This window comes from Nomascus leucogenys, chromosome 22a (genome assembly GCF_006542625.1).
Source record: "Nomascus leucogenys isolate Asia chromosome 22a, Asia_NLE_v1, whole genome shotgun sequence".
NCBI lineage: Eukaryota > Metazoa > Chordata > Mammalia > Primates > Hylobatidae > Nomascus > Nomascus leucogenys.
In genome coordinates, this window is record NC_044402.1 from 76,454,702 (window position 1) to 76,463,846 (window position 9,145).

The window sequence follows — 9,145 nt, forward strand, 5'->3', positions numbered from 1 at the left end:
TAATATAATTGATTGGTTCATATTTTTAAGAAGATGGAAAGTACAATCCAAAGAATAACTGAATATATTTCATAAAATTAACTAGAGGTGATAAGTTCTATTTTGTTGGACAGGTTGGAGTTTTTTACATTAAAAAGAGAGAAAAAAATCTTTTGATTCCATGATTCTGAATGGAAACTCTGATTAAAAATTGTATTGCTTTAAACTTAAAAACCTCTAACAAAATGGAAAACAAAATGGAAATTAGCACATGTATATGCAAATAGATGTACGTGTATGTGGGGCAAAGAGACATTACATTGAGTAGCTATGCCACTATTACATAATTGATAGCATGAGAAAAAATGATCTGGGTTCTCTCTCCATTTTAAAAACACACTTCAACATATTTGGAGTAACTGCAATTACATCATGTTTTGCCCATGTTTTATTCACAGCCCTCCTTCTAATACATGACAGTTTTCTGGATTGATACTGAAAAAACTAAAATCTGTTTACGTGAATGCATTCCCAGGCTTGATGGAGACATGTCTTGACTTTTAAAGAGGGAAACTGGGCAGGTTGTCCCTTCTCATAACCAAGCATCCTGAACTCCCTGAAACTCATTTTAGGCTGCATGTCTAAGCTGAACTTTTTCTTCAGTATATCTCAAAAAATCCCTAATCAATCTGCAATAGAAATGTCTATCCTTTGGAGTTTCTCCTCTTTGCTTAGGTTTTATTTTAGCGTGGTTGTTATTGTTTTTGGTGAATTATTAGCTCTATCCTCCTGTGTTGCCAGTGCCAAATGCTTCAAAATATGTTATTTCCTTTAGCTTTCATAAAGATTCTTTCAAGATGGCATTGTTATCATCATCCTCATTTTATAGATGAAGAAATTAAGAATCAGAAAGTTAGAGGATTTACCCATGTAGAGTTTCAGAGACCAGAAGACAGGTCATGTGTCTCTCACTTCCAAGCCCTCATTATTTTCACTGGGCCATATGCAAAAAGAAATTTGTTCATTACTCTTTTTCTGCCCTTTGAAATAGGTTTCTGGAGCCAGGCGCGGTGACTCACGCCTGTAATGCCAGCATTTTGGGAGCCCAAGGCAGGTGGATCACCTGAGGTTGGGAGTTCGAGACCACCCTGGCCAACATGGAGAAACCCCCATCTCTACTATAAATACAAAGTAGCTGGGTGTGATGGCCTGTAATCCCAGCTGCTCAGGGAGGCTGAGGCAGGAGAATGTTTGAACCCAGGAGGTGGAGGTTGCAGTGAGCCAGAGATTGAGCCAGTGCACTCCAGCCTGGGCAATAAGAGCGAAACTCCATCTCAAAAAAAAAAAAAAAAAAGAAAGAAATAGGTTTCTGGAAGGTGGAGGTGGCTAATGATAGCTTAATTAAAAACAAAGCAAAACAAAACAAAACAAAAAGATAAAGCCTTTCACAGCAAACAGGGGCCTTGGATTATGGAAGTAAAATGAATTCTCAAATCATTTCGGCTTCCTGGCTTTTTTAAGTCCTTTGGCCTGTGACCACCCACTTCTCTGTAGCGCTTAGTAACCAGATCCTAGTCCACTGCGCATCTCATACTGCCTGTGCGTGAGTATAGGAGAGAGAGGAGTTTTGGTTTGTCCTGATATGTACATAAAGGTAAATGATATTTATGGAATACCCCCTAAGAGCAAGGCACTGCTTTCTCTGCGACATGAGAAAATTCATTAATTCTTTACAATCCATATATAGGTAGGACTCTTGTTTATCCCCATTATCCAGAGAACGACAGCGAGATACAAAAAGTTAAGTAACTTGCTCGACGTCTCACAGCAAATAAATAACTCAGGTGGAGGTCTCACAGCAAATACATAACTTACACTTGGGCCGAGGTACCCGTGGGGCCACCCTCACCTGGCAGACTCCACCCCCATTCCCAGGCCCACGCTGCTTCACTAGAGCGCTCCTTAGTGTTGACTTGGTCTTGATACAAAGATCTCAAGGCAGCCACTAATGGTGGGGCGAGAGGCTGAGCGGGGTGAAGAGAGGTTGGGGTGCGCCTTCCCAGGGCAGGCTCTCAGAGCTTCCATAGTTCAAGTCCTCATTTACTAATGAATTTCAGAAAAGCAGTTAGAAAACCTGGGCGTTGCCACCATCTCCATTCCTGCCAAGCAAGCCTCCACCACGCGGTCGGGGACCCGGGTGGGCGCATCTGCCCTCCACAAACAATGGTGGTCTCTGGGGCTGTGTGGAGCCCACGCTGGCCCAGGAGAAACCAGCCTCCCGTAAACACCGGCGGCGAGTGGTAGAAAAGTCCCTCCAGGGTCCCAGCCCTTTGAAAAGGTGAGTCCCTCCCCTTCCTCGCTCTCCCCAGAGCAACGTCTGGGAAGCCGACACTTTAAAGGCGCACTCCTTTTCCAGGAAATCTCCGGGTGCTTCCTGGCGGCCCCCGGGGGAAGCTTTGCTAGCCGCCTGCCCCTGTTCCCGGAAACGAGGCCTGCTGGGCGGACCGGCGGTGCGTCCATCGCGAGGACAACACTGCAGGCGCTGCTGGCCTCGTTCGCGGTGGGGCCCGCCCCGACCCCGCGCTCCACTCCGGCCACGCGTAGGTGGCTACCGAGGCCCTGTCCCTCCTCCACTTCTCAGACCCTCGCCGAGCAACTGACGCGACCCGGAGGCTGCGAAGACAGAAAGTCCGGTCCAGGTCCCAGGTCTATGGGTTCAGGGTCGCTCCCAACACGCCTTCAGCTAGCGAACCCCACCTTGACATCCCTTTTTTTCAGCTAGGAGCGCTTCTGCCACTTTCTTCGGCTTTTTTCTTCAAAGAAAAAGAAAATCAGAACCGAAGGTGGCTGTGGGCCTCGGAGTGACCACGGGACCAAAAGCCAACACTTATTTTCCTCTACTTTCTCTTTGAAAAATTATCTACCCCTACAGTGCCACTAACGCCCAGGACAGGGTTGTGCAAGGGCCCGAAGCCCTCGGCGATTTTCGCCGGTGCCTAAGTGTGGAAGCCTGTGTGTGGAAGAGGCCAGCCAGGGCGACACTTCTTGGCGTTGGGCGCACCTGGCACTTGAATTGGGCCCACGGTTTTGTCCCCTTTCCGGGCCTGCGAGGGAGTGGCAGGGTAGGCTTGGCTGGCTGGGGATTGTGGCGGTTTCCAGACCGGGCTCTCCTCTCCGCGTAACTGTGCCTGCGCGGTCGCTGCTCCTGCGGTGCTGCGCTCGCCTCGCGGCTGGGTGGAGCTCCAGCTGGGTTACCCGCGCGCACTACTGGGAGAATGGAGGGTGGTCTGAGGAATCTCCACAGGGCGCCTAGCCATTTTTAGGGGCCTATGTTCCTTCCCCACCCGCCAGCTGCCCCTGTCCTCCAGTCCCTAGAAACCGCGCGGACCCCTGCGCTCTGGGGAAGGCTTAGGGAGCGGAGAATAGAGGTCAGGGGTGAGACCAGTTACACCGAAGAGGCGGCTAGGACTCTGAAGTGACAACCGCCACTTTTCAGTACTCAATGCACAGAGTTCATCTGTGTTCAATCTCCATGCTGAGCGCCCAAGACCCTGGCAAGTAAGACTTGGGTAAGGCCAGCAAGGAGCAAGTCTGTTGGAGGGTTCCAGGAGCCTCCTAAGGAGGACAGATATAGACGGTCTTTTTTCCATGAGGGGAAACTGAGGTTTCAACAGAAGCATCTACATGTTTCAGCCTGCATTCTCTGGGCATGGCCAGTGGCTCCAGGCCCCGAAATCAGCCACTCCGCCTCATCTGCACCCTCCCCGTTCCCTAAAAATCCGAACGAACTGCTTGCTCCCAAGGTCAGGATCTTACGGATCCACTTTTTCGGATCTCCCAGGATGCTTCCTGGTGGAGTGGGCAGCGAGGTTTCCAGCCGGGCTCGCCCAGCCTCCAGAACCTCGGGCCACAGGGCTTTAATGACGTCGTCGTTCCGCTTGATGCGAGGGCCGCTTGGTGGACTGTTGGCGATGCCGTTCACAGCCCGAAGTCCCTGTAGCAGGTCGGTATCACACATCTGCTACTTGCCTTGCGCCCTCGCCAAGGGTAGTCCCAGTCCTTCCCGTGAATTTCAAAAGTGGCATTGGAGGCTCAGACAGGAAACAGGCGTGAGGGGCTTACACACTTGAGCTTGCCCAAGCCCTACCTCCCACTCAGCGGGCTTCCTCCCGCTTGCCATGCGGCAGGGATCAAAGGAACAATAACTACAATGGCCACCATTTATTGAACATGCCAAGCAAACTTTAAAAGGTTTTATTGTTTCGTGTGAGCCTTACAACAACCCAGCAAAACAGCTTCTATTATGCCCATTTTACAGATGAGAAAACATGCACCGAGATTAATAGATCGATTACTTGAGCCCCAGTCAGGAAGAGCCCAACATCCTGCTGCTTTCATTTTGGAGGGTGAAAAGTGGAGTGTGTGGAAGAGAGGCAAAATGGAGCCTACAGGGCTCAATGAGACTCGTGACCCTTCTCATTCCCGAAGTCACCCACCAAACAAACTCTGCTTGAGGCCCCTCTCAGCAGGGGCCCTGGGAGGAAGGTGGTGGAAGACAGGACTGACTGAGGACCTTGAGCCAAGGGAGAGACTCATCTCATCTGGATTCCAAATGTTTTAGCTGTGTGACCTTGGGCAACTTGCTTAACCACTCTCGCTTCTGTTTTCTCAGTTATAAAATTAGAATCATAATGCACAAGGCAGACAGGAAACTCTTAAGAGCTTTCTGAGGATTAAATTAATGGATTTTTCTTATCTTTCCCTATTGGTTTCCTCATGCCTAGAACAGTGCCCTGGACACAGTGAATGCAGGATAAGGTATTTTCCTTCCTTGCAGCTTCTTCCAAAGCAGCACCAGCTGCATGGCACCTCCCACCCTACCCTAAACTGCCTGACTCTGTGCAGGCACAAGTCAGAGCAGAATATTTGCCTCTTCTGCCTCTTCTCCCTCGGCCTCAGGCCCGGACCAAGTGAAGCCTTGGGAACAGGCATTTGGTGGACTGGTCTCAGCCTCTGGGACTCAGAGGGCAGCAGGCAAGGATGGATGGGCGTAGAAGAGGGAGGGAGCAAGACCAGGTCCACAGACTCCTTACTCCTTCCTAGTGTTGGGAACAACTAATACATACAACTTACTCTACTGTTAGGCCCTAGTGTGAGCTTTAAACACACTGTATTAACTCAATCTTCCTGAGAAGGAGGACTTACTATTCTTATTTAAGGGATGAAGAAACTGAGGCAGAAAGCAACCTGATTGTGGTCACACCACAAATGAGTGGCTGAGCAGAGATTTCAACCACAAAGCTATACAACCTCTCGCATTTGGAAAGTATGAGTGGCAGAGGCACCCATAGCAAGAAGAGAAGGCCAGTTAGAACCTTAATCTGCAAGATTTCCCCCAGGCTCCTAAGGTCTGGAGGCCTGTGGGTAACTAAACCCTGCTTGTCCAGCTCTGCCTCAGCAGCTCCATCCTGGCTTTATCCTTGAGCCTGGACACCTTGAGGTAGTCACCTCACACACCCCTGAAGTCTTGGACCTTGTTGTCCCTGAGTGTAAGCCTGTCCCCAACCGTATTCCACCTCTGCCTCAGTTCCCTGTCCCCTGCCCAACCTCTGTGCTGCCTCCATCATCAGTCTGTCACTAGCATTATTCTGTGACTGTCCTCGTGGCCTCTCTGGGTCTGAGTCCCTTCACTCTGTGCACATGGTTTTGGGTTCATTTGTTTGTTTTGTTTTGTTTTGTTTTGTTTTGTTTTTCTCTGCTTGGATATCCAGCTGAATTCCCAGGAATTCTCTGCCCCACCCCCACCTCCACCTCATTTTTCTTCTCTGGAGACCCTGCAGGGCACTGGGACTAGAGCAATCTCCAGGCCATTGCTTTCACATTTATTTTTGGGTTTGTTTCTTGATGGATCCAGAGTCTGTGAAGAGTTCTGGATTCTGGATGATTGATGTGAGCAGAACCTAGCCCAGGGGAGAAACCAGTATCCTACAACCCCAGTTTCTTGGACACCCCCTTTCCCAACACTGCATTCCCACAGGAAACCCCAAGCAACCAGACCCCGAGTGTGGGTCACTGCCTCACACAGTGAGCCACCCCTCCATTCCTTCCCTTTGACTAAGGGTGGCAGTTGAGGCAGATGTTTCTGGCAGGGTCTTTCCTCCCCACACCACCCCACTCCACCCCACCCCTAGGAATCAAACCTCTATAGCCTTGATGACCAAACCCAAGCCCAGCCTCCCAGCAGCAGCCCTGGGCTCTTCAGGAGCCTTTGGCTTCTCCTCCATCCGGGTAATTTATTTGTCCAGTCGACAAGCATTTATTGAGTCTCTACTCTGCTCCAGGCACCGGAGATCACCAGCTAAAACCCACCCCTTGCTCTTGCAGGTGATAGGTGAATGCAGGAGTCTCTGAAGTGGAGCGGGAAGATATCCAGGAAGACTGACGGGGAAGAAATCCAGGAAGACTGCTGAGGAGCTGACCCCAAGGGTGAACAGGCCTTGGGGCCTAAGAAGCTGATGAGGATGTTCATGAATGGCCCTTTGGACCTTCGATTCCACGTGGCCTCTCAGGACAGCCTAGTAGTGAGAGGCAGTGGTGGGGTTCAAAACCTGCCTGAGCTATTCCCAAGAGCAGTGTGAAGTCACCTCACACAGCCCTTGTAGTCTCCTGCAATTTGTCTAGCAAAGCTATGTCGGTAGACGCACTCAGAGGTGGTCCACTCCGGAGAGGAACAGATGTTGCCAGCCCCTCACTACTCCTAAGTGGGGAGAATCAGCTTTTCCAAAGCACCAACCTGCCGCCACCCCACTAGATGACTTGGATAGTCAGAGAAGGCGAGAAGCCTTGGCGGAATGTGTGAGGGTGGGGAGCGATCGTGCTGGAGAAGACCGGGCACAAACAGTCGCTGCGGAGATTGCAGCCTTTAAGCTTTTTTTCTTATTCGCATCTTCTGGCTTCTCTCTTCCGTCGAGCCCTTTTGGCAACCACAGGGAATACGCATCCTCAGGTTGGCACGGGAGGCGGCGAGCAGCTCCCGGCGCCACCGGCTGCTGGATCCCCATCCCCTCCGCGTCTGGGCAAAGCAGGAAGGAAACTGGGTCGCGCGTCCCCCTGCGACAGCTCTGAAGGCTCGAGTCCCTGCGGAGCGTGGACACCAGCCGTCTTCTCCCGCCCACGGCGTTACACCCGTCTCGGCTGCTCCGAAGAGACCCCTCGCTGCCATCGCAGAAAGGCTGGGCCAACCCTAAGGGCCCTCTCGCCTGGTCGTCCCGCCTTGAGTGCGAAATTAGGGGAGGAGGGTGTCGGGGTGTGCATCTCCAGGCTGCGGAGCTCCCTGGCATGAAAGCCAGGGCCGAACCCGAGAAAGCAGAAGTGCACGAGTTCGAAGTGGCCACCCGGCCAGCACTCCACAGAGCTGACCTGCCCAAAGAGGGGAAAGACCTGCCTGGGAGAGACCCTAAAATGAGGTCAGAGTTGGGGGATAAGCCACCTCACCCCTGACCGCCTCTTCCGCCCGGACTGCAGTCACCCGAACAGCCTTCTGCCTGCCCAAGAGGAGGAGAATCGCTCGGGAACTCGGACTAGGGTCCTTCCTACCTACACAAATGCAGATCTACCTCCATGGGTGCCCCATTATGGAACTGCAGTGTCACCCACACAGCCCTCTTTGAAGGGAAGCCTTCTGGGGCAGCTTAGCGGAGTAGCTGAGAGCATGAAACTCATGATCTGGGCAGTGCAATATTCAACTCTGGGAAAAGTGTTCATCCCACAGCCCAGTTTACCCCTCTGTAAAATGGGGATAATGATGGAAACTACTTGGTATGAGTGTGGTGAAAATTAAATGAGTTAATGTATGCTCTTGGCAGTACATGGCATACGGAAAGTGCCAAAGTTTCCTTTAACTGCCCTATTTTCACCAAGATTTTTTAAAATGGGGCAGAGGAATAGAAGGAGGTCCCAGAAAAACTCATTTGAATCCCTCCTGCCCTTCCGCAAAGCCTTCTGCCGTGGCCTCTGACTTTTTTATTTTTACTTTTCTCCAGAGAGAACTTAAGTTAGGCCTCATAAACAGGGAGGGCAAACCAGCCCTGCTTGGGGGTCGGGGTCGGGGTCGGGGTTGAGGTGAGGTTGCAGATGAGATATCTGAGGCCAAGCACTGCCCTCCTGTAGCTTCCACTCCAGAGTTGAACCTGGGCTAGCTCTTCTCCCACACAAAGTTGCCAAACCGAGCAGGATATCCGCAGAGATTCGCCAACCGTCTTGGCATGAAGGTGGAAACAACAGGTCACCGCCGCCCTGAATCAGCTCCTGCCAAAGGGCTCATTAAATCCCCCTCCAGAGCCCCCATCTCAGGACTAAGTAAGTCATGTGTTGGTCTGGCTTAGAGGAACCAAGGATCGCAGGAGGCTGCCTGTGTGCCTACCCGTCCCCCCGCCCGAGTCCCCCTAGTGGGCGAACGCTGGGCCGGGCATTGTATCTCCCTAACGAGCACAGCCTGCACCCAAGGCTGGCTTTGAGGTGGCAGTTACTTACTAGCCGGGAAAGCCGAAGCCCCGGAGCCGATGTCTGGGCTGACAGGGTTCCCTCCTCAGCCTCGGGGCGGTCAGATTCCTAACAACTTTTCCCAAGGAGGTAGGTCCCTGTTTATCAACCAGCACACCCCGTCGGCCCTTTTCTTTGGTAAACACTCTTTAAACAAACAGCCCATCCGCTCTGTTATTGCCAAAGCTGCTCAGAGCTTTAATAAAAGCCCAGGAAAGATCAGAACCCGCGTCCAAGGCTGCTGCTTAATCCAATGAAGGCAATTTCCGAGGATAATTGCGAACATGTTTTAATGCATATGCATGAAAAAGGATTTTTTTTCCGAGAGACCGACTTTACATGCTTATGTAATTGATTGAGGCGCTGACCCGCTATTCAAAATGTTATTTGAGAACCATCAGAATGCGTAAACTTGCAAATTGCCCAGCTTGTATCTGAATTAATACCTCATTCATCATCATTATGGGTTGATAAGTTAATTTAACCATTTCATTCTGCCTTAATGAGCTATAGTTAAATTAATGCCACATAATATATGAAAGTAACATTTAAATAGAAGCACTGGGCTGAGACAAGCTGAGGCTGCTGCTATTTGGGCTGAAATAAGGTGACATAAATCTTTTCT